The sequence below is a fragment of the Chlorocebus sabaeus genome, chromosome 5 (genome assembly GCF_047675955.1).
Source record: "Chlorocebus sabaeus isolate Y175 chromosome 5, mChlSab1.0.hap1, whole genome shotgun sequence".
Classification (NCBI taxonomy): domain Eukaryota; kingdom Metazoa; phylum Chordata; class Mammalia; order Primates; family Cercopithecidae; genus Chlorocebus; species Chlorocebus sabaeus.
The window spans coordinates 43,101,016-43,123,879 of NC_132908.1; the positions used below are offsets into that span (position 1 = coordinate 43,101,016).

Sequence of the window (22,864 nt, forward strand, 5' to 3'; positions counted from 1 at the left end):
AAATTTTTTTTTTTTTTTTTTTTTTTTTTTTTGGAGACATAATCTTGCTCTGTCACCTAGGCTAGAATGCACTGGTGTGATCTTGGCTCACTGCAAACTCCAACCCCCCAGGTTCAAGCAATTCTCTCTCCTCAGCCTCTTGAGTACCTGGAATTAGAGGCATGCCTTACCATGCCCAGCTAATTTTTGTATTTTTAGTAGAGATGGGTTTTCACCATGTTTGCCAGGCTGGTCTTGAACCCCTGCCCTCAAGTGATCTGCCCATTTCAACCTACCAAATTGCTGAGATTACAGGCATGGGTCACCACCTGGCATTATTTGCTTCTTTTCTATGTTTGAGGAGGGCTTGTGAAAAATTGGTATTAATTTTCCATTAAGTGTTTGGTAGAATTTACCATTAAGCATTTTGACTCTCAGTGTTTGCTTGTTCTTTTGTAGAAAGATCTTTAAAGTTAATATCGTGAGCCGGGTGCAGTGGCTCACCCCTGTAATCCTAGGACTTTGCAAGGCTGGGGCAGGTGGATCACCTGAGTTTGGGAGTTCAAGACTAGCCTGACCAACATGGAGAAACCCCATCTCTACTAAAAATACAAAATTACCCGGGTGTGGTGGTGCATGCCTGTAATCCCAACTACGTGGGAGGCTGAGGCAGGAGAATCACTTGAACCCGCAAGGCAGACGTTGCAGTGAGATGAGATCGCACCTTTACCCTCCAGCCTGGACAACAACAGTGAAACTCCCTCTCAAAAAAAAAAAATAATAATAATAATATCGTGTTATAGATCTACTCATATATTCTATTTTTCGTGAGTTTCCTTTGTTAATTTGAGCCTATCAAGGTATTTATTTTTAATTTGTAATAGTCTATGTTTCTAGATTTTCTAGGCAGTTGGCATGAAAGATTCAGAAAGATGAATGCAGGAAAATAAGGCTTTGGGAAAATTAATAAATTATCCAAATCTTCCCGAGTTGTAGAATGGAGAAAATGACTATAACTGCTGGACTTATCACTTGCATTTATTGCCTGAGTCAGAAAGGCTACTTCTCCAAAAGAAAACAGTGAAGCATGCCACTTGAGATTAAATTTTATTAAGATGGCATATTAGCCTATTTCATCATTTTCATAAATGTTTAGATATGATAGATAATAAATTTGAATAAGAACAAATACAAAATAATTTACCAAATGAAAAATGATATGAACAAGTAGAAATTTAATGAATCAGAAATGTTAGTACTTAGTAGCCTCTACAAAGTATTAGGGATTATTCTAAGTCATTCACACACAAAAACAATACATAAGGATTCAACATGTATAAAACAAATACATAAAAGAGATAGATAGACACATTTACAATATTAGGTGACATTAAAACCACAACTCAAATGTTTTGGTATACAGTAACTAAAGGAACATACGAATGTTAGATAACATTATGAGATACCTTGACTAATTAGGCATAGAGAAAAATGGTTAGAATTCTTTATCAGTAAACAGAAGATACACATATTCCAGTATCAGAGGGGAAATAAATGCTGAGATTTTAGTCCTAACAATGCCATAGACCTTATGAGTAGAAATTCACCAGGTTATATTTTGTAGGTAACTGAAATGACACTAGAAATTATGAATTGTGTCCAGGTGTGGTGGCTCACGTCTGTAATCCCAGCACTTTGGGAGGCCAAGGTGGGTGGATCACGAGGTCAGGGGTTTGAGACTAGCCTGGCCAACATGGTGAAACCCTCTCTCTACTAAAAACACAAAAAATTAGCCAGGCGTGGTGGTGTGTGCCTGTAATCCCAGCTACTTGGGAGGCTGAGGCAGGAGAATCGCTTGAACCCAGGAGGCAGAGGTTGTGATGAGCAGAGATCGTGCCATTGCACTCCAGCCTGGGCAAAAGAACAAGACTCCATTTCAAGAAAAAAACAAATTTTGAATTGGAAGCAATGAGTCATATCTAGCCACATACAAATTCTATTTGTCTCTTTTAATTAATTTATAAAATAAATAGAAATTGCAAACAAATTATTTTTATAAAGCCAGGCTCTGAAATCAACATGGCAAATAAAAAAACAGTCAAGAATATGCTACAAGGGCAGCATGGTTAACTGGAGTGAAAAGAGCTGAATTCACATGAATAATTCTATCATGTTAAATTAATGTTATTAAAAAAACAGTAAATTTTGGTTGTATCCAGTTTAATTTAGTTCAGTGCAGTGAGCTATATTTTCAGAAATGTGTGTAAAACATAAGATAAATTTTTAAGTATCAAATAAATTACCCTTTACAAATTACTATTACCACATGGCATATTTGAGAGAGATGCATATTCTGAATGAAGAAGCTTGAGATATCTCATAAAGTGCTGTTATATGCTATAATGTTTTTGTAAAATATTTTACTCATATGTACATGGTGGATATTTGTAACTTTAGAAAAAATGCTATATATTAAATCTTTTCATGTAGACAATTAAAATTCTCAAGAAGTTACAAAAACACTTAAAGTGCAAGACAGAGTTAAAGGAAAATATAAAAAATTTCACAGGAATGCAAGTAAATCAAGAGAACAACCCAGAGGAGTCGTAGACTTAAGAAGCATGTGCTTAATTCAGGTAGTGATTGATCACAAGGATGTCAAATCTACGTGACTGTCCATCTTGCTCCCAGGGAAAATGGAATAAACACAAAAATAACAAAACTACAAAAATCCAAAGTGTGGTATTTTCCAAAAGTGAGAACCAAATTAAAAACAGTGGTGGACACAAATAAACAAGAAGGAAGTGTGTGAAGAAAAATATACAACGGCTTTTCATATTGAAATTATGTTTAAAATGTTTACATAAAAACAATACAAAACATCTTTTTTTTTTTTTTTTTTTTTTTTGAGACAGAGTCTTGCTCTCTCACCCAGGCTGGAGTGCACTGGCGTGATCTCGGCTCACTGCAAGCTCCGCCTGCCAGGTTCACACCATTCTCCTGCCTCAGCCTCCCAAGTAGCTGGACTACAGGCACCTGCCACCACGCCCAGCTATTATTTTGCATTTTTAGTAGAGATGGGGTTCACCGTGTTAGCCGGGATGGTCTCAATCTCCTGACCTCGTGATCTGCCTGCCTTGGCTTCCCAAATTGCTGTCATTACGGGCGTGAGTCACTGCACCTGGCCAATTAATATCATTTTTGTGAAAAGAACAAGAAGCTGTACAATTTAAGGCCAAGTATGGTGGCTCACGCCTCTAATTCCAGCACTTTGGAAGGCTGAGGAAAGTGAATCGCTTGAGCTCAGGAGTGTGAGAACAGCCCGGGCTACATTGCGAACCCCATCTCTACAAATAATGCAAAAATTAGCCAGACATAGTGGTATGCACCTGTAGTTCAAGCAACTAGCCAGGGTGAGGTGGGAGGGTCCCCTGAGCCTGGGAGGTGGAGGTTGCAGTCAGCCAATATCAAGCCACTGCACTCCAGCCTGGGTAACAGAGTGAGACTGTCTCAAAAAAAAAAAAAAAAAATGTTAAAAGCATATTTGAACAGCAGTCAAAATGTATATCAAGTTAATCCACAGTGTGTGAGTTAACCACGAAATTAAATTGAAATGATAAGAAAATTAATGAACTGAAATATTGAGTGTAATGAATACAGCCAACTACTGTAAAAGGAGACAAGATTTTGTAAAATATAAACATAGTTTTAACTAGATGAAAACTAAAAAGGAGTAAATTGTGCCTATTTTTTTAACCACAGTAAAATGAATAAAAGAAAGTAACAATATAAATGGTAATTTATAAATTTTAAGTTAAAACTAGACATAAACCCTTGAATTCCTAAGTGCAGTGTTTCAAAAAGATATAAAAAATACTTAATAGAAATAATATTCAAACTTCCTGAGGGCAAGAGAAAGAAAAAAATCTGAGAGTGAGAAAGAGATATAACCTACCAAAGTGAAATCAAAATACCCACAGCCTATAGAGTCAGGAAACAGCAAAATAAACGTGAAAAGTGCTGAGAGAATTTGCTACTGTGATTAGCAATTGCAATAAACATGTCAGTGAATTTTTTTTGGTAGAATAATTTACTTTTCTTTGAATATATACCCAGTAATGAGACCGCTGGGTCAAATAGTAGTTCTGTTTTAAGTTGTTTGGGACATCTTCAAACTGCTTTCAATAGTGGCTGAATTAATTTACAGTCTCATCAATAGTATGTAAGCATTCCTTTTCTCCACAACCTCACCAGCATCTGTTATTTTTGGCATTTTACTAATAGACCTTCTGACTGTGCTAGAATAGTATCTCATTGTTTCTACTGTCTTTAACTGTAGTTCTTTATGCTATCTCTAACCTACTCTGATCTATCACCAGCCATCATTATTACTATGACCTTGTTGTTTAATCCAGTCAGTATTCGTAGGTCTTGATTTGTTTGTCCTCTTGGAAACTTTCCACTCCTTTATAACTTCTTTGTGCAATGTACAAACAATAAAACTGTCCACCGAGAATCTTGTGCCCAAAAAATTATCTTTTAGAAATAAAGGTGAAATAAAGACATTTCAGATAAGTAAAAACTGATGCAATGTTTTTGCTAGCAGACAGACATTATATCGAAAACACTAAAAGCAGTTCTTAAACTGGGTGTGGTGGTTCACGCCTGTCATCTTCAGGCTTAGAGACCCAGCGTACTGCCCTGAAAAAGTCTCCACCGGGAATTCCCACAACACACCCGCTGCAATACCCCGCGATTACCTTCCATACCCTCGGCCCAGTTCCCCACTCCCAGATCCGTGTCGGCTTGACCAGAGCCCTTGAGACCCCTTCCCCCAACTTCCCAAGACCCCATGCAGGAGGTGAGGCATCCCGATTTAAGAGGAAGGAGGAAGCTGCCCAGGGGGCGGGCATAAGTGCCTCCTGGGGAGGGATTTGGAGGTGGAAATGGAGCACAGTTGGAGAGCCCAGAGGGTGCTGGGATGACCGCATCGCCACCCTTAGTCGTTTGAGAGTTTGGGCAGGACTGGCTGCACCCCCAGCCAGGGCTGTTCACTCCACAAAGGGCTTGTGGAGGCTCCAAAGAAGGCTAGGTGCTCTCTGGCTGGAAAGGAGGAAATTCGAGAAGACTTCCTGAAAGAGACTGCAATCCCAGGGAGACTGGAGCTGCAGAGAAGTGGTTGAAAAGTGCCCCACGCAGGGGTCACGTCTTGGACAAAGGTATGGCTGAGAGAATGTCCTGGGGGAAAGAAAAGGTGCCCCAGAGCTCCTCTCCTGTTCCCTCTGTATGTGGTGCCTTCTGGCTGCCCATGGGAGCCTTCCAAGGTGGCCCAGTGCTTCCCACTGAAGACAGGGCACCCGGGGCCCCAAAAGGGGAGCCATAGTCTCAGTCACACAGTAGAGCTAGAAGGCTCGAGGCTCCCTCCTGATAGGCTGGGCAGGAGCAGCAACGTCCTAGGTCGGTGTCAGGGGCTGGGGCTGGGGCTGCAGCAGGAGTGTCCGAGGAAGTGTGAATCAGCCAGTCAGGCCAGTGTTCCACCGTCCACCTGGGAGCCCAGACCCTGGGGCGGCATCTAGGCTCCCGGGAGGCGGAAGAAGTGCCTTCCCAAAGTGTCCCCTACCCCCGCCTATTCCTTCAGCCAGTACCCGGGTCCCCTGGGTCATGGCTCTGCCTCTTCCAACCCAGACTACCGAGGGTCGCTGACGAGCAGCAGCACCGGCGGTCCTGCAGGCGCAGGTGCACCCTGGGGTGGTCGTTCACGCTGCGTAGTAGTAGAAGGGGTGCTCCTGGGGCGCAGCTGGGTGCGCAGGTCGCTGAGCGTGTCCAGCGGCAGTCCGGTCAGAGGCAGCTGGGCCTCATCGGCTAGGTTCTCCTTGATGTGGGAGCGTTTCCAGCGCGCCAGCCCCCTCCGTAGCACCCCTGACGGCGCCCACCCGGCTCTGGCTCTGGTACCGGCCCTTCGTACCCACAGCGCACCCTCCCAACCAGCCCAGCCTCCAGCCCCCGCCTCCCATTGCCAACTTTTCTAAAGCTCAGGCTTCCTGCTCAGAAGACTGGAGGCCAGGAAGGTTATGAAATCTGAAGCTGTCAAATAATTGTAATTATATTGTTTTAATTTGCGAGTAACATATGTGTACTGTGTAAGTGTATACATATGTAAACACACAAATATAATTCAGAAAGTGATATATATGTAAGGTTAAATACAAATGTCCCTCAGGGAGGGCCAGGTCCCAGCACAGCGAGGAATCTCTGCCTGAAAACGCTGCAGCCAGAAACCTGCCACACTCCAGGAGAACTGCTTGAACCTGGGAGACCGAGGTTGCAGTGGACCGAGAATGCGGCCCTGCACTCCAGCCTGGCTACACAGCCAGACTCTGTCTCAAAACAAAACAAAAACAGAAATAAAAAACGGTGCCACTCTCACCTCATTCAGCCAACGGTCTGATTACGTCTCCTGTCACTCAGGGTCTGAAGGGGTGTGACCTGGAGCCCCAGCCAATCCGTGGTGCCAGCGTGAAACTGTCCAATCAGATTCGCAGCCAGAGAGGAAGAGGCGGCTTCTGCAAGCTGGAAGGGGTCTTTGTCTCCTGGCGACGAGGCTCGGACTCCAGTTCGTGTCTAAATTGTTCCGTCTTCTACGCTCTAGGGTCTCCTAGGTGACTCTCCCACAGCCCCTCTTATCCCGTGACCTGCAGGTACTGGGAGATCCCTAGGGAGGACGTCGGAACATCTGGAGGCTGGAAAATGGTGAGTGCGCCGGGTTGGACGTCCTGAGGAGGGGGAAGAGGCGGTTTGAATCCGACGGGAACTGGCTGCAGGGGGTTCTAGGCCTCCTGGTCAGCTCTGGAGTCTCCAGACGCCAGTGCCTGGTGGCACAGCTGGGCCCTCCTTTCCCTCCGGGGTGCATGAGGGGTTGACCCAGCAGTCAAAACCCTGAGCCTCTTGCCCGGTCCATAAGCACGAATTACTCCCCTGCCCAGAACCCTTTCTGGGCAGTTCTGTGCTGCAACCCCCCGTTTCCTTCAGATAATGCGGGGCGATTGGAGGGAATAAGGGGAGGGAATCCCCACTTGGGGTCCGGAGTTTTTCCGTAGAAGAAGTAGTGGTCCGTGGGGCCCCCAGGCCTTCCTTTCTCCTCTTAAAAATTAAGTTGAGGACTTTTTAGCATAATCAGGTCTTACTGCAGCCTCCCACCTCCCGGGTCCAGGTGATCCTTCCACCTCAGGCCCCAAGTAGCTGGGACCACAGGCGTGCGCCACCACGCCCGGCTAAGTTTTGTATTTTTTGTAGAGACGGAGTTTTGCTATGTTGCCTAGGCAGGTTTGGAACTCCTGAGCTCAAGTGATCCTCCGCCTCGGGCCTCCTAAAGTGCTGGGATTACAAGCCTGAGTCTCTGCCCCTGTCTACATTGAGGCATCTTTAGAATGTTAAGTAGTGATATAATCTGGATGTGTTTCCCAGCCAAGATCTCAAATTGAAATGTAATCCTCAATGTTGGAGGTCGGACCTGCTGGGAGGTGATTGGATTATGGGGGCGGATTTATCATAAATAGTTCATCACCTCCCCTTTTGATATTGTCTCTTCAATAGTAAATTTTCGGGAGACCTTGTCATTTAAAAGTGTATACCACCCCTCATCCCCTTCGCCCTCTTTGTAAGCTCCTGCTTTGCCTTCCACCATGATTTTAAGCTTCCTCTGGCCTCCCTGGAAGCAGATGCTGGTGTTTGCTTTCTGTACAGTCTGTGGAACCATGACCCAATTAAAGCTCCTTTCTTATGCATTACCCAGTCTGAGGTATTTTTTATAGCAATGCAGGAATGAATTAATACAAACCGTTTATTTGCTCAAACAGCAATTTATGAATGAGAGAGCACCCAGCTATGGTTTGTGGTTTGTGGGCTCAAAGGTGAGACTTGAAGAAAAGGCTTTTTTAAGAAGCGTGAGGAAGCAAACTAAAGTAAATATTTGATTGGGTACAGTTTTTTATCGCATTTGCACGCATCAGGTAGAAAGGTCCCGGTTATGTAGTCAGAGCTTTATTGGCAGTTTGTGGTTGGTTAAGCCTACGTTTTGTTTTTCTCTAAGTTAGTCATTCACAAGAAATTCCTTTGACATAGTTAGGTTTCCTCAGGTAGAATCCCAGGGCACCGTGGCCATTTCAGTTGAATTGCCAGCTCCTTGATGCTCCACAAAGGGGCCGGTTTTCCTTGCATTTTTCAAATGTATGGCAAGCAGGGTCTCCAAATCCATGACTGTTTTCCTAACCTAACTGTTGTAGGGCCTGTAGAAAATTCTAAATTTACATTTTCTTTCCCACATTCCCAAGTGCCAGCTATCCCTCTACACGTCACAAGATTATCATCTACTAGTTCTTTATTTAGTTTTAAAACAGACACAGTATTTTAATTGTTCATTTTCATTTCACAGAGCAGTGGTTGGCTCTTATTTTTCTGTTTGTGAACATTTCACATGACAGAAAAGCCAAGAATAATCACCTGACACTCTACTGTAGCAAATCTTTGCACCTCTCCCCTTACCTTGCCCTTGCCTAGGCACACACACCTTAACAGAATGTCTTTGGGTTGAGGTTGCGTTTTGGAATCTTTGCAGGGTAAGGTGTCCTCAGCTACTCTATCTCGGCTCACCACAACCTGTGCCTCCCAGGTTCACGCGATTCTCCTGCCTCAGCCTCCCGAGTAGCTGGGATTACAGGTATGAGCCACGGTGCCTGGCTAATTTTGTATTTGTAGTAGAGGCAGAGTTTCTCCATGTTGGTCAGACTGGTCTCGAACTCCTGACCTCAGGTGATCCGCCTGCCTCGGCCTCCCAAAGTGCTGGGATTACAGGTGTGAGCCACTGCGCCCAGCTGCTTTATAATTTTCTATCCTACAGAGGTTTTAAATATGCTTTTATAGAAATTTATATTCAGTAATTTTATCAAAACACTAAGTATCTCCCTAAATATATAAACTAATACTTGTCAATTAAACTCTGTATGCCCAAAATGCCTCAACTGTAATATAGTTCAGTGTATCTACTTCATACATTTATCAAACACACTATGTCATTGAGGAGCTTAAAAACATTGCTGAGCATATATTAAACTCTCAATTTTAACTTTATTTTTAAATGTCTGTCATTTTACAGTTTTATTTAGTATGAGGCTTACTGGGACTGTGTCATTCATGTATATATGTGTGTATATATGTATACACACATATACATATATGTACACACATGTATATATGTATGTGTTTGTAACGTGGATTTTTCACAGATAATAACTGAATACATATATATTTCTTGTACACAATGTATTGATTTTATATGTATACACAGTGAAATGGTTAGTACAATCAAATTAATGAACAAACACATCTATCACTTTACATAGTTACATTTTGTGTAGTGGGAACAATTAAGATCTGCAAGCAGATTTTCAGCATACATAAGAGTCTTACTAACTATAGTCATAAAACTGTACATTAGGTCACCATAACTTATTTTATAAATAAAAATTCATACCATTTGAACAACATCTCATTTTCCCCACCTCTAGCCAGGCCCTAGCAGACATCGTTATACTCTCTGCTTCTAGGAGTCCAACCTTTTCACATTCTCCACAAAAGTGAGATCATATAGTATTTGTCTTTCTGTGTCTGGCATATTTCACTTAGCATATGTTATCTGGGTCCATCCATGTTGTCAAAATGGCAAGGTTTTATTATGTTTTTATGGCTGAATAATATTCTATTGAGTGTATGTACCATGTTTATTTTATCCAGTTGGTGTCTACAAACATTTTAGGTTTGTTTCATATCTTGGCAATTGTTTGATTCAAGGAAGATGAAGGTCCAGATGTTTATTTGAGATACTAAATTTATTTTATATGCAGAAATGAGATAGCTGGATTGTATAGTAGTACTGTTAAATTTTTTAAAAGAACCTTAATAGTGGTTTTCATCATGACTCTTAAAAATTATGAATCACCAAGAGTGTACAGTGTTTTTAAAAAATATACTTAATGCTTGTTACAACTTTTCTTTTTGATTTTAGAAATTCTAATGTGTGTGAAGTAATATCTCACCATGGTTTTAATTTGCAACTTCCAGATTGGTGATACTGAGCACCTTCCTTATACCTGTTGGCCAATTGTATGCTTTCATTGAAAATCATCAATTTAGTCTTTGGCTTATTTTTCAATCTTATTACCACTATTATTATAATTTCTGCCTTTGATTCGTATGAGTTTCTTAAATATTTTGGATACTAACAACTTACCAGATATGGTTTTCTTATTTTATTGTTCTCTTTGTTGTGCAGAAGCTTTTTAGTTTGATGCAGTCTAACTTGTTTATATTTGCTTTTATTGTTGTACTTTTGCTGTTGTATCCAAAAATTAATTTTCCAGACCAATATTAAGATTTCTTCATATGTTTTCATTAAAAATTTTTAAGGATTTCTGTCTTACATAATTAGAATCTTTATTTTATATTTAGTTAATTTTCAAGGATAGTGTCAGAAAAATGGTCTGATTTTATTTTTTTTACCTGTGGGTATTCAGTTTTCCCAGCAACAATTATGGAAGAGACTATATTTTCTGCATTGTGTATTCTCAGTGCCTCAGTGTCAAAGATAAGTTGATATTAGATGAATGGATTTGTTCTGGGGCTCTCCATTCTGCTCCACTGATTGTGGTATGCATTTGTATGCACAGATGATCCTGTTCATATTACAGTAGTCTTTAAATGTAGTTTGAAATCAGAAAGTAAAATGCCCCCTGCTTTGTTCTTATTCCTCAAAACTGCTGGCTATTCAAAGCAAGTCTCTGGGAGTTTTATCTAAATTTCAGGATTGCATGTTTTATTACTTTAAAAAATTTTACTGGAAGTTTGATAGGGCATATATTGAATCTATAGATTACTTTAAATAATTTGACACTTTTACAATATTTACTCTTTTAATCCATACACATGAAATATTGTTGCATTTATTTATGTCATCTTCAGTGTTTTTATTATCTTAATATTTCAATATAAAGATTTTTCACCTTGGTTAAATATATTGCTAAGAAATTTATTATTTTGATGCTATTTCAATGAGATTATTATTTTCACAAATGATTTGTATGTTAATTTCATATTTCTCTAATTTACTGAGTGTGTTTATTAGCTGAAACAGTCTTTTGGTGTACTGTTCATGGTTTACTATATACAAGATAATGCCACCAAAAAACAGTAACATAATTACTACTTTCTTTTTAGATTGGATGCCTTTTTTTGTTCCTTTTTTCCTTTGAGACAGGGTTTCATTCTGTCACTCAGGCTAGAGTGCAGTGGTGTGATTGTGCCTCATTACAGCCTTAAGCCTTAGGCTCAAGCAGTTCTCTCACCTCAGCCTCCTAACTATCTGACACTACAGGTGTGCATTTTCCACACCTGGCTAATATTTTAAAGTTTTATAGAGATGGGATCTCACTAAATTGCCCAGGCAAGTCTCAAATTACTAAGCTTAATCCTCCTGGCTCAGTCTCCCAAACTGGTGGGATTACAGACATGAGCCACTGCACCTGGCTGGATGTCTTTTCCCAAATTTTCTTGCCTAACTGTTCTGCCTAGGACTACCAGTACTATGTTAAAACAGAAGCTTTTAAAATGTCATTAAAAATGGCACAATGTACCCTCGTATTGGCAACCGCATTCTTCTAAATACAAAAATTTGCCAAGCTTGGTGGTGTGCGCCTGTAATCCCAGCTACTTGGGAGGCTGAGGCAGGAGAATCGCTTGAACCTGGGAGGAGGAGGTTGCAGTGAGCCAAGATCGTGCCAGTCCAGCCTGGGCGATACAGCGAGACTCCATCTCAAGAAAAAAAAAAAAGAAAATGAAACTGATAATTTTCATCAGAGCACAAAGCATCTGTTGATTACAAGAAAATCTAAACATCTATTTCACTTTAAAAGTATTTTTGTCTTAGTAAGAACTAAGCTTAGAAATTTAAATACTATGTGACAAATAACTATATGGTTGAATAGTTGATTTTATTTACTCAACCTCATAGATTTATTAAAAACACTAATACCATAGATTACTTAGAACCCTGCCCAGCATATAGTAAACTGCCAATTATTACCTATTTGTTAATAACTATTATTCTGTAATTTTATCTTTTTTACAATGAAGATTACTAGGACTGTGTCTTATAGTTTTTCTTCTTACTTTTTCTTTTCTTTTTTTTTTTTTTTGAGACAGAGCCTCGCTCTGTCGCCCAGGCTGGAGTGCAGTGGCCAGATCTCAGCTCAGTGCAAGCTCCGCCTCCCGGGTCCACGCCATTCTCCTGCCTCAGCCTCCGGAGTAGCTGGGACTACAGGCGCTGGCCACCACACCCAGCTAGTTTTTTGTATTTTTTTTTTAGTAGAGACGGGGTTTCACCGTGTTAGCCAGGATGGTCTCGATCTCCTGACCTCGTGATCTGCCGGTCTCGGCCTCCCAAAGTGCTGTGATTACAGGCTTGAGCCACCATGCCCAGCCTCTTTTTACTTTCTGATTTGCTGTGTGCTAACTTCGCTTGTAATTTCACAAATTCTGAGGTAATGTACTTGAATGTACATGTTATATAAAAAGTGAATTAAATAATAGGCACCCCACATTCATTAAAATTTTTATATGTTTAAATTTACTAAATATAAAAAGTTATTGGCAATTTCATTCACTTTTCTCAAACTGTACAATCTAAATGATATGCATTTGTTTCTAATCGTTCATTTTGTGTATTAGTGTTTCATACCATATTGTACATTATTTATGTTCATATTATTTAGAAATGTAATAGTTTGCTTCCAAGGTTGCGTTATAATCTTTACATTTTTGTGTAAAAATAGCATGAAAATAATAATGACATAATAAAGAAGATTCTTTAGTACTATGTAAGTTCTTCAAATTTTCCCATCAAAGTATTACGAAGAATGCATTTTCTTTGAAATGTTATTGCTTTTGTTGTATACTAATGATTCAGGCTTCATGGCCTTCAATAGCAAAGACATGGAATCAACCAGGGTGCCCATTAGTGGTGGACTGGAAAAAGAAAATGTGGTACCTATACATCATGAAATACTGCATAGCTATAAAAACAGGACAAAATTATGTTCTTTGTAGCAACGTTGATGCAGCCGGAGGCCATTATCCTAAGTAAATTAATGCAGAAACTGAAAACCAAATAAGCATGCAAGTAAGCATGTTGTTACTTAGAAGTGAGAACTAAATACTGGGTATACATAAATATAAAGATGAAAACAATAGACACTGGGGAGCAGTAGAGGAGGAAGGGAGAGAAGGAGACAAAGGCTTAAAAGCTACCTGTTGGGTACTGTGCTCACTCCCTGAGTAGTAGTAGTATCCAAAACTTAGCAGTACATGATATACCCATGTAACAAACCTACACATGAACCTAAAGTGAAAGTTGAAATTAAAAAAAAACAAAATATGTGCTCTTTATGAATGTGCGGTCATAGTTGAAAATTATAGCTATCTAGAATTATTGTTAGTGGTATATTATGTTTATTCAATTTTTTTGTTAATTTTGTTTTGTTAAATTTTCTTCTGAGCCAGGCGTGGTGGCTCACGCCTGTAATCCCAGGACTTTGCAAGGCCAAGGTGGGTAGTTCATCTGAGGTCAGGAGTTGAAGACCAGCCTGGCCAACGTGGTGAAACCCCGTCTCTACTAAAAATACAAAAATTAGCCAGGTGTGATGGTGCACACTTGTAATCCCAGCTACTCAGGGTGCTGAGGCAAGAGAATTGCTTGAACCCAGGAGGTGGAGGTGTAGTGAGCTGAGATTGCACAACTGTACTCCAGCTTGGGTGACCAGAGACTACCTCTGGAAAAAAAAATTCTGCCACTGTACATTTCTGTGTTTCATATTTTAGAGCAGGCTATGTCACATTAATTGTGTTTTTGTTTTTATTTATTTATAAAAAATTGTTTTAAATAAAATGTTATATGCCAGCATTCAACTCTGTACACGTTAAAACAATGTTTGGACAGAAGTCAGGTATGAATCAGCCATATATCTATTGCCAATATAATTATTTTTATGTTTCTTGGCCTGTATAAATATTGCCCCTATTTTATGACTTGTATATTTGCTTTTTTTGGTTGATGGTGAATGGTTGTTTTATTTTTAATTGTAAAGAATACATACTTAAATTTATAATCTTTAATATTTTCAATTATATAGTTTAGTTGTGTTAAGTATATTGTTAGCAACATCTCTAGAACATTTTTATTTTTGCAAAAAGATATGCAGTGCACATGCATCCACTACTTATTTTCCCCATTGACTGGCCATTTAAAAACCATCATTCTGTTTTCTCTTTTTAAGGGTGTAAGTACTTTAGATATTCCATGGAAGTATATTCATACAGTATTTTTGTGTGTGTGGCTGGCTTACTAAATTTACCATAATGTCTTCAAAATTTGTCTTTATGGTAGACATTAGAAAATGTACTGCTTTTAAAATAAATACTGAGTAATGTTTCATTTTCTTTGTATTTTAAATTATATTTATCCATTTATTTGGTATAAGAAGTTCAAATTGCTTTCACATATTGGCTCTTGTGGATAATGCTTCTATAAACTGTGTGCAAATAACTCACTTGACGATGCATGAAGAGGTTATATCCGTGCTGCATTCTGCTTCATTGCTTTGGTGTTCTGCCTTTATACAAGTACTAAAGTGCCTTGTTTATTATAGCTTTATTTTGTGTTTGCAAATTATTAAATGTAATGCCTCCAATATTTTTCTTCTTTTTTAAGATTGTCAGGCTTTTTCATGGTCCCTTAAAATTTCATATAATTTTGTGGGGTATTTTTCCTATTTTCAGAAAAGTAAAATTGGGAATTAAGGATTGTGTCGAACGTGTGGGTCACTTTGGGCAGTATGGACATCTTCACAATATTATGTCTTCCAACCCTTGAACAAGAGCATGCTCGAGAATATGATTTTTAATTTTCCTAATTTGTAAATGTTTCAGTTTTCCTTCTGTTACTGATTTCTAGTTTCATTCCATTTGGGCTGTAAATAATAGTCTGAAACTTTAATTTTAAAACATTTGTTAAGACTTGTGGTGTCACAAGTGGTCTATCTAGAAAAATGTTTCATGAGCTATTAACAAGAACATGTGCTCTGCTGTCTGTCTACATTTGCTGGGTGTAATTGTTTTAGAGTGCATTGAAGTTTCTTGTTCTCTTATTAATATTTTGTCTTGCTTTATTATTCATTACTTAAAGTGAGATATTGAAGTATCCTACCATTATTACATTGCTTTCTATTTTTGCTCCAATTCTGTCAATGTTTACTTTATGTGTTTGGGAAAACTAATGTCAGATTTATTTATATATTTATATGTTCTCAGTTACTGAACCCTCCTATAATTGAATGTCCTACTTAGTCTACTATGAATTTTAATTTAAAGTAAATTATATGAAATATGACAGTTTTGATTTCATATAATTGTTGCCCCTCCTCTCATTTGGATAACACTTGTATGGAATGTTTTTATTCTGTCCTGCCATTTTCAGTCTATTTTTTAAGTTGGACCTGAAGTGAGTTTATTGGAGACATGGCATAGTTAGATCTTGTTTTGTTAAAAAAAAATTTTTTTTAATCCTTTTATTCAGTGTATGTATTTTGATTAGGAAGTTTAGTACATTAATATTTACATAATTTTCTGGAAAAAAAAAACTTACTGTTACCATTCTATTGTATTATTTGGCTGTTTTAGCTATTTTGTCTCTATCTTTCTTTGTGTACTGTCTAGTACTATCTAGTTGATATTTTAGTGACATGCTTTTACTCCAACTTAACATTTTGTTTGTCTTTATAGGTATTTTCTATGTGGTTAGCATGAGGTTTACAGAAAATCTCTTAAAGTTACTACATCTGCTCTCATCTTTGTTACCAGTGTCACTAATACGGTATTGCATATACATTAACAAATTTTTAAAATTATTTTTGTGGTTTTATCTTTCTAATTTCATTTCTTTTTTTCTCTTTGTTTCACAAATCAAGGCAAGGACAAGCTGAAACATAACCTTTAAATTTTAGAGCATAATTCAAAGTGTTCTTGAACCATGATAATAATACTACACATTTTTATAGTTGTATATGTGCATATCTTTTCCAGAGAGTTATGCATTTTTACATAATTTCGTCTTTGGTCTTTTTTTTAAAGTATTCTTTATTTTCAATGGGAGGGACTTCCTTATGCATGTCCTGTAGAAAAGTTCTACTATTGACACACTTTCCTACATTTTGGTTATCTTGAAAAGTCTGTTTTTTTCTTCATTTTAAAGAATACTTTTGCTGGATATAGGGTTCATGCTTAGACAAGTTTTATTTTTTAGCATTTTAACTGCATCATCCAACTTTGTTCTTACTTGAAAGATTTCTGTTTATAAATCTGCTGGTAGTCTTGCAGGAGCATGCATATAAATTTATACCTTTTTTATTCTCTTCCTGCATTCCAGATTCTCTTCTTGTCTGTGACTTTCAAAACTTTGTCATATTGTGTCTTTTTAGGGATCACGTTGTATTAATCTCAGTTGAAATTTACGTAGCTTCTTGATTTTGTTATATATTTTTTAAAATGTTGAAGTATCAGTTTAGTATCAGTCTTATTTTATTCTTCTGTTCCATAATTTTCGCTTCTTTTTGTGCTTTTTATCTTGTTGTTAGTTTCATTTTTGTTTTTTCATATTGTTTTCTATGTTCCCATTTCACTCAAAGAGCATCATTGAGGTGATAATTTACGTTCTTGAAGGTGATTTCTTTTTTTTTCTTTCAGAAAATCTAGCTGAATTCACATTATTTCAGGTAATTTTAACGTCTCCATTTTTCTCTGATTGATTTCTGGATATTCATTTTTTTTCTTTGATTCTGCCATCTTGTCCTTATGTTTTGTGTATATTTTTATATTTGCTTGTGATTTGTACAAAAAAAGCCACATGTGAAAATATTTATGAAGTGGCTTTGATGTGGGGTAATATGGCACCAGGTTTTTAGGCTAGAAATTCTTGGAGTCTCTCAAACCTGTTTTAAGGATGTGTCTTCCCTGTGCTTGCGTGTTTGTTTTTTAGTTAAAGAAGATTCCCATGTTCCTTATCAAGACCCTATAATCACTTTCTATTCCAGTTGTCTGTCTATGGTACTGAAGTGTTTCTTTTCTTGTAACAGGCATTTACCTCAGCTGACCCAACCTGTCATTCAAAATATACCACTATTTATTTTAGCTCTGTCATGGAACATAGATATTAGTCTTTGGCAAGGCCTCAAAAAGCCAGGAGCATGGACATATGTGGCACTATTTTATTTATTTTTGGAAGGAGAAGCCAGGAGTTGGGACTTTATATTTAAAGGTACTGTGTTGTATTGGTGACAAAGAATGGCTGTGGTGGGTAAATATACTTTTCTTCCACTTCTTTGTAGTTCATGGCATTTTGGTGACTTGTGGTGCTGCAAACGCTTAACTGCTTTTTATATGTCTCAAAAAAGCATTTTGTTTGGTATATTTCTGTTAAGTTTATATGTCTATAAAGAAATCAGAGCCTGTGGTATTATATTGTGTCACCGTTTTTTATATATATATACTTTAAGTTCTAGAGTACATGTGCACAACGTGCAGGTTTGTTACATCCATCCTCTTTGTTCCCCATGTGCCATGTTGGTTTGCTGTACCCATCAACTCATCATTTGCAATAACTATATCTGCTAAAGCTATCCCTTGCCCAGCCCCCCACCCACCAACAGGCCCCAGTGTATGATGTTCCCCGCCCTGAGTCCACATGTTCTTATTGTTCAGCTCCCACCAATGAGTGAGAACATGCGGTGTTAGGTTTTCTGTCCTTGTGATAGTTTTCTTAGAATGATGGTTTCCAGCTTCATCCATGTCCCTGCAAAGGACATGAACTCATCCTTTTTTATGGCTGCATAGTATTCCATGGTGTATATGTGCCACATTTTCTTAATCCAGTCTATCATTGATGGACTTTTGTGTTGGTTCCAAGTCTTTGCTATTGTGAATAGTACCACAATAAACATACGTGTGCATGTGTCTTTATAGTAACATGATGTATAATCCTTTGGGTGTATACCCAGTAATGGGATTGCTGGGTCAAACCATATTTCTAGTTCTAGATCCTCGAAGAATCCCCACACTGTCTTCCACAGTGGTTGAACTAATTTACACTCCCACCAACAGTATAAAGTTGTTCCTATTTCTCCACATTCTCTCCAGCATCTGTTGTTTCCTGGCTTTTTAATGATCACCACATTCTAAGTGGTGTGAAATGGTATCTTATTGTGGATTTGATTTGCATTTCTCTGATGACCGGTGATGATGAGCATATTTTCATATGTCTGTTGGCTGCATAAATGTCTTCTTTTGAGAAGTGTCTGTTCATATCCTTTGCCCACTTTTTGATGGGGTTGTTTTTTTTTCTTGTAAATTTGTTTAAGTTCTTTGTAGATTCTGGATATTAGTTCTTTGTCAGATGGGTAGATTGCAAAGATTTTCTCCCATTCTTTAGGTTGCCTGTTCATGCTGATGATAGTTTCATTTGCCATGCAGAAGCTCTTTAGTTTAATTAGATCCCATTTGTCTATTTTGGCTTTCGTTGCCATCACTTTTGGCATTTTAGTCATGAAGTCTTTGACCATGCCTATGTCCTGAATGGTATTGCCTAAGTTTTCTTTTAGGATTTTTACGGTGGTCTTACATTTAAGTCTTTAACCCATCTTGAGTTAATTTTTGTATCTGGTGTAAGGAAGGGATCCAGTTTCAGCTTTCTACATATGGCTAGCCTGTTTTCCCAGCACCATTTTTTAAATAGGGAATCCTTTCCCCATTGCTTGTTTTTGTCAGGTTTGTCAAAGATCAGATGGTTGTAGATGTGTGGTGTTATTTCTGAGGCCTCTGTTCTGTTTCATTGGTCCATATATATGTGTTTTGTTACCAGGCCCATGCTGTTTTGGTTACTGTACCCTTGTAGTACAATTTGAAGTCAGGTAGTTGTGATGCCTCCAGTTTTGTTCTTTTTGCTTAGGATTGTCTTGGCTATGCGGGCTCCTTTTTGGTTCCATAGGAACTTTAAAATAGTTTTTTCCAATTCTGTGAAGAAAGTCAATGGTAGTTTGATGGGGATAGCATTGAATCCATAAATTACCTTGGGCAATATGACCATTTTCATGATATTGATTCTTCTTATCCATGGGCATGGAATGTTCTTCCATTTATTTGTGTTCTCTTTTATTTCATTGAGCAGTGGTTTGTAGTTCTCCTTGAAGAGGTCCTCCACATCCCTTGCAAGTTGGGTTCCAAGGTATTTCATTCTTCTTGTATTAATTGTGAATGGGAGTTCACTCATGATTTGGCTCTCTGTTTGTTTTTTATTTGTGTATAAGAATGCTGGTGATTTTTGCATGTTGATTTTGTATCCTGAGACTTTGCTGAAGTTGGTTATCAGCTAAAGGAGATTTTTGGCAGAGACAATGGTGTTTTCTAAAGATACACTCATGTCATCTGCAAACAGAGATAACTTGACTTCCTCTTTTCCTAATTGAATACCCTTTATTTCTTTCTCTTGCATGATTGTCCTAGCCAGAACTTCCAACACTATGTTGAATAGGAGTGGTGACAGAAGGCATCCTTCCCTTGTGCCTGTTTTCAAAGGGAATGCTTTCAGTTTTTGCCCATTTGGTATGATATTGGCTGTGGGTTTGTCATAAATATCTCTTATTATTTTGAGATACGTTTCATCAATACCTAGTTTATTGAGAGTTTTTAGCATGAAGGGGTGTTGAATTTTGTCGAAGGCCTTTTCTGCATCTGTTGAGATAATCATGTGGTTTTTGTCATTAGTTCTGTTAATGTGATGGATTACGTTTATTGATTTGTGTATGTTAAACCAGCCTTGCATTCCAGGGATGAAGCCGACTTGATAGTGGTGGATAAACTTTTTGATATGCTGCTGGATTTGGTTTGCCAGTATTTTATTGAGGATTTTTGCATAGCTGTTCCTCAGGGATATTGGCCTGAAATTCTATTTTTTTGTTGTGTCTTTATCAGGGTTTGGTATCACAATGGTGCTAGCCTCATAAAATGAGATAGGGACGATTCCCTCTTTTTCTGTTGACTGGAAATAGTTTCAGAAGGAATGGTACCAGCTCCTCTTTTTACCTCTGGTAGAATTAGGCTGTGAATCCATCTGATCCTGGACTTTTTTGGGTTGGTAGGCTGTAATTATTGCCTCAATTTCCGAACCTGTTATTGGTCTATTCAGACATTCAACTTCTTCCTGGTTTAGTCTTGGCAGGGTGTATGTGTCCAGAAATTTATCAGTTTCTTCTAGATTTTCTAATTTATTTGCGTAGAAGTTTTTATAGTATTTTCTGATAGGCAGTTTGTATTTCTGTGGGATCAGCGGTGATATCCCCTTTATCATTTTTTATTGTGTCTATTTGATTCTTCTCTATTTTCTTCTTTATTAGTCTTGCTAGCAGTGTATCTATTTTGTTGATCTTTTCAAAAAACCAGCTCCTGGATTCATTGATTTTTTTTTTTTTTTTTGAAGGGTTTTTTTGTGTCTCTATCTCCTTCAGTTCTGCTCTGATCTTAGTTATTTCTTGCCTTCTGCTAGCTTTTGAATGTGTTTGCTCTTGCTTCTCGAGTTCTTTTAATTGTGATGTTAGAGTGTCAGTTTTAGATCTTTCCTGCTTTCACCTGTGGGCATTCAGTGCTATAGATTTCTCTCTACACACTGCTTAAATATGGCCCTGAGATTCTCATACGTTGTGTCGTTGTTCTCATTGGTTTGAAAGAACATCTTTGTTTCTTCCTCCTTTTCGTTATTTACCCAGTAGTCATTCAGGAGCAGGTTGTTCTGTTTCCATGTAGTTGTGCAGTTTTGAGTGAGTTTATTAATCTTGAATTCTAATTTGATTGTGCTGTGGTCTGAGAGACAGTTTGTTGTGATTTCTCTTCTTTTATGTTTGCTGAGGATTGTTTTAATACCAATTATGTGGTCAGTTTTAGAATAAATGCGATGTGGTGATGAGAAGAATGTATATACTGTTGATTTGGGGTGTAGAGTTCTGTAGATGTCTATTAGTTCTGCTTGGTCCAGAGCTGAGTTCAAGTCCTGGATATCCTTGTGAACTTTCTGTCTTGTTGATCTGTCTAATATCAACAGTGGGGTGGTAAAATCTCCTTTATTTATTGTGTGGGAGTCTAAGTCTCTTTGTAGGTCTCTAAGGGCTTGCTTTATGAAGGAATACAGGGTGCTCCTGTATTGGGTGCATATATATTTAGGATAGTCTTCTTGTTGACTTGATCCCTTTACCATTATGTAGTGGCTTTCTTTGTGTCTTTTGATATTTGTTGGTTTAAAAGTCTGTTTTATCAGAATCTAGGATTGCAACCCCTGCTTTTTTTGCTTTCCATTTGCTTGGTAGATCTTCCTCCATCCCTTTATTTTGAGCCTTTGTGTGTCTTTGCATGTGAGATAGGTCTCCTGAATACAGCACACCGATGGGTCTTGATGCTTTTTCCAATTTGCCAGTCTGTGTCTTTTAATTGGGGCACTTAGCCCAATTACATTTAAGGTTAATATTGTTATGTTTGAATTTGATCCTGTAATTATGATGTTAGCTGGTCATTTTGCCTGTTAATTGGTGCAGTTTCTTCATAGTGTTGATGGTCTTTACCGTTTGGCATATTTTTGCAGCAGCCGGTACTGATTGTTCCTTTCCATGCTTAGTGCTTCTTTCAGGAGCTCTTGTAAGGCAAGCCTTATGGTGACAAAATCTCTCAGCATTTGCTTCTGTGTAGAGAATTGTATTTCTCCTTCACTTATGAAGCTTAGTTTGACCGGATATGAGATTCTGGTTTGAAAATGCTTTTCTTTACGAATGCTGAATATTGGCCCCTACCCTTTTCTGGCTTGTAGGGCTTTTGCTGTGAGATCTCCTTTTAGTCTGATGGGCTTCCCTTTGTGGGTAACCTGACCTTTCCCTCTGGCTGCCTGTAACATTTTTTTCATTTCAACCTTGGTGAATCTGACAATTATGTGTCTTGAGGTTGCTCTTCTTGAGGTGTATCTTTGTGGTGTTCTCTGTATTTCCTGAATTTGAATGTTGGCCTGCCTTGCTAAGTTAGAGAAGTTCTCCTGGATAATATCCTTAAGAGTGTTTTCTAACTTGGTCCCATTCTCCCTGTCACTTTTTGGTACCCCAGTGAAACATAGATTTTGTCTTTTCACATAGTGCCATATGTATTGGAGACTTTGTTTTTTTCTTTTCACTCTTTTTTCTCTAATCTTGTCTTTTCACTTTATTTCATTAATTTGATCTGCTGTCACTGATATGCTTTCTTTCACTTAATCAAATCAGCTATTGAAGTTTGTGCTTGCATCACAAAATTCTCATTCCGTGGCTTTCAGCTCCATCAGGTTATGTAAGGTCTTCTCTACAATGTATATTCTGGTTAGCCACTCGTCTAACCTTTTCCTCAAGGTTTTTAGCTTCCTTATGGTGGGTTACAACATGATCCTTTAGCTTGGAGAAGTTTGTTATTACCAGCCTTCTGAAGGCTACTTCTGTCAACTTGTCAAACTCGTTCTCTGTCCATTTTTGTTCCCTTGCTGCCAAGGAGCTGCAATTCTTTGGGGAAGAAGAGGCACTCTGTTTTTTGGAATTTTCAGCTTTTGTGCTCTGCTTTCTCCCCATCTTTATGGTTTTATCTATGGTCTTTGATGTTGGTGACCTACAGATGGGGTTTTGGTGTCGGTGTTCTTTTGTTGCTATTGATGCTATTGCTTTGTGTTTGTTAG

The 22,864-nt window shown here is 38.3% G+C and overlaps 2 pseudogenes; one reads left to right on the forward strand and one right to left on the reverse strand.

The window, feature by feature from the left end:
- LOC103233516 (SHC SH2 domain-binding protein 1-like) overlaps positions 1-22,864 on the forward strand; it is a 632,774-nt pseudogene that overhangs the window by 456,761 nt on the left and 153,149 nt on the right.
- Positions 6,660-22,864, reverse strand: part of LOC103232140 (vacuolar protein sorting-associated protein 35-like) — a 46,097-nt pseudogene continuing 29,892 nt past the window's right edge.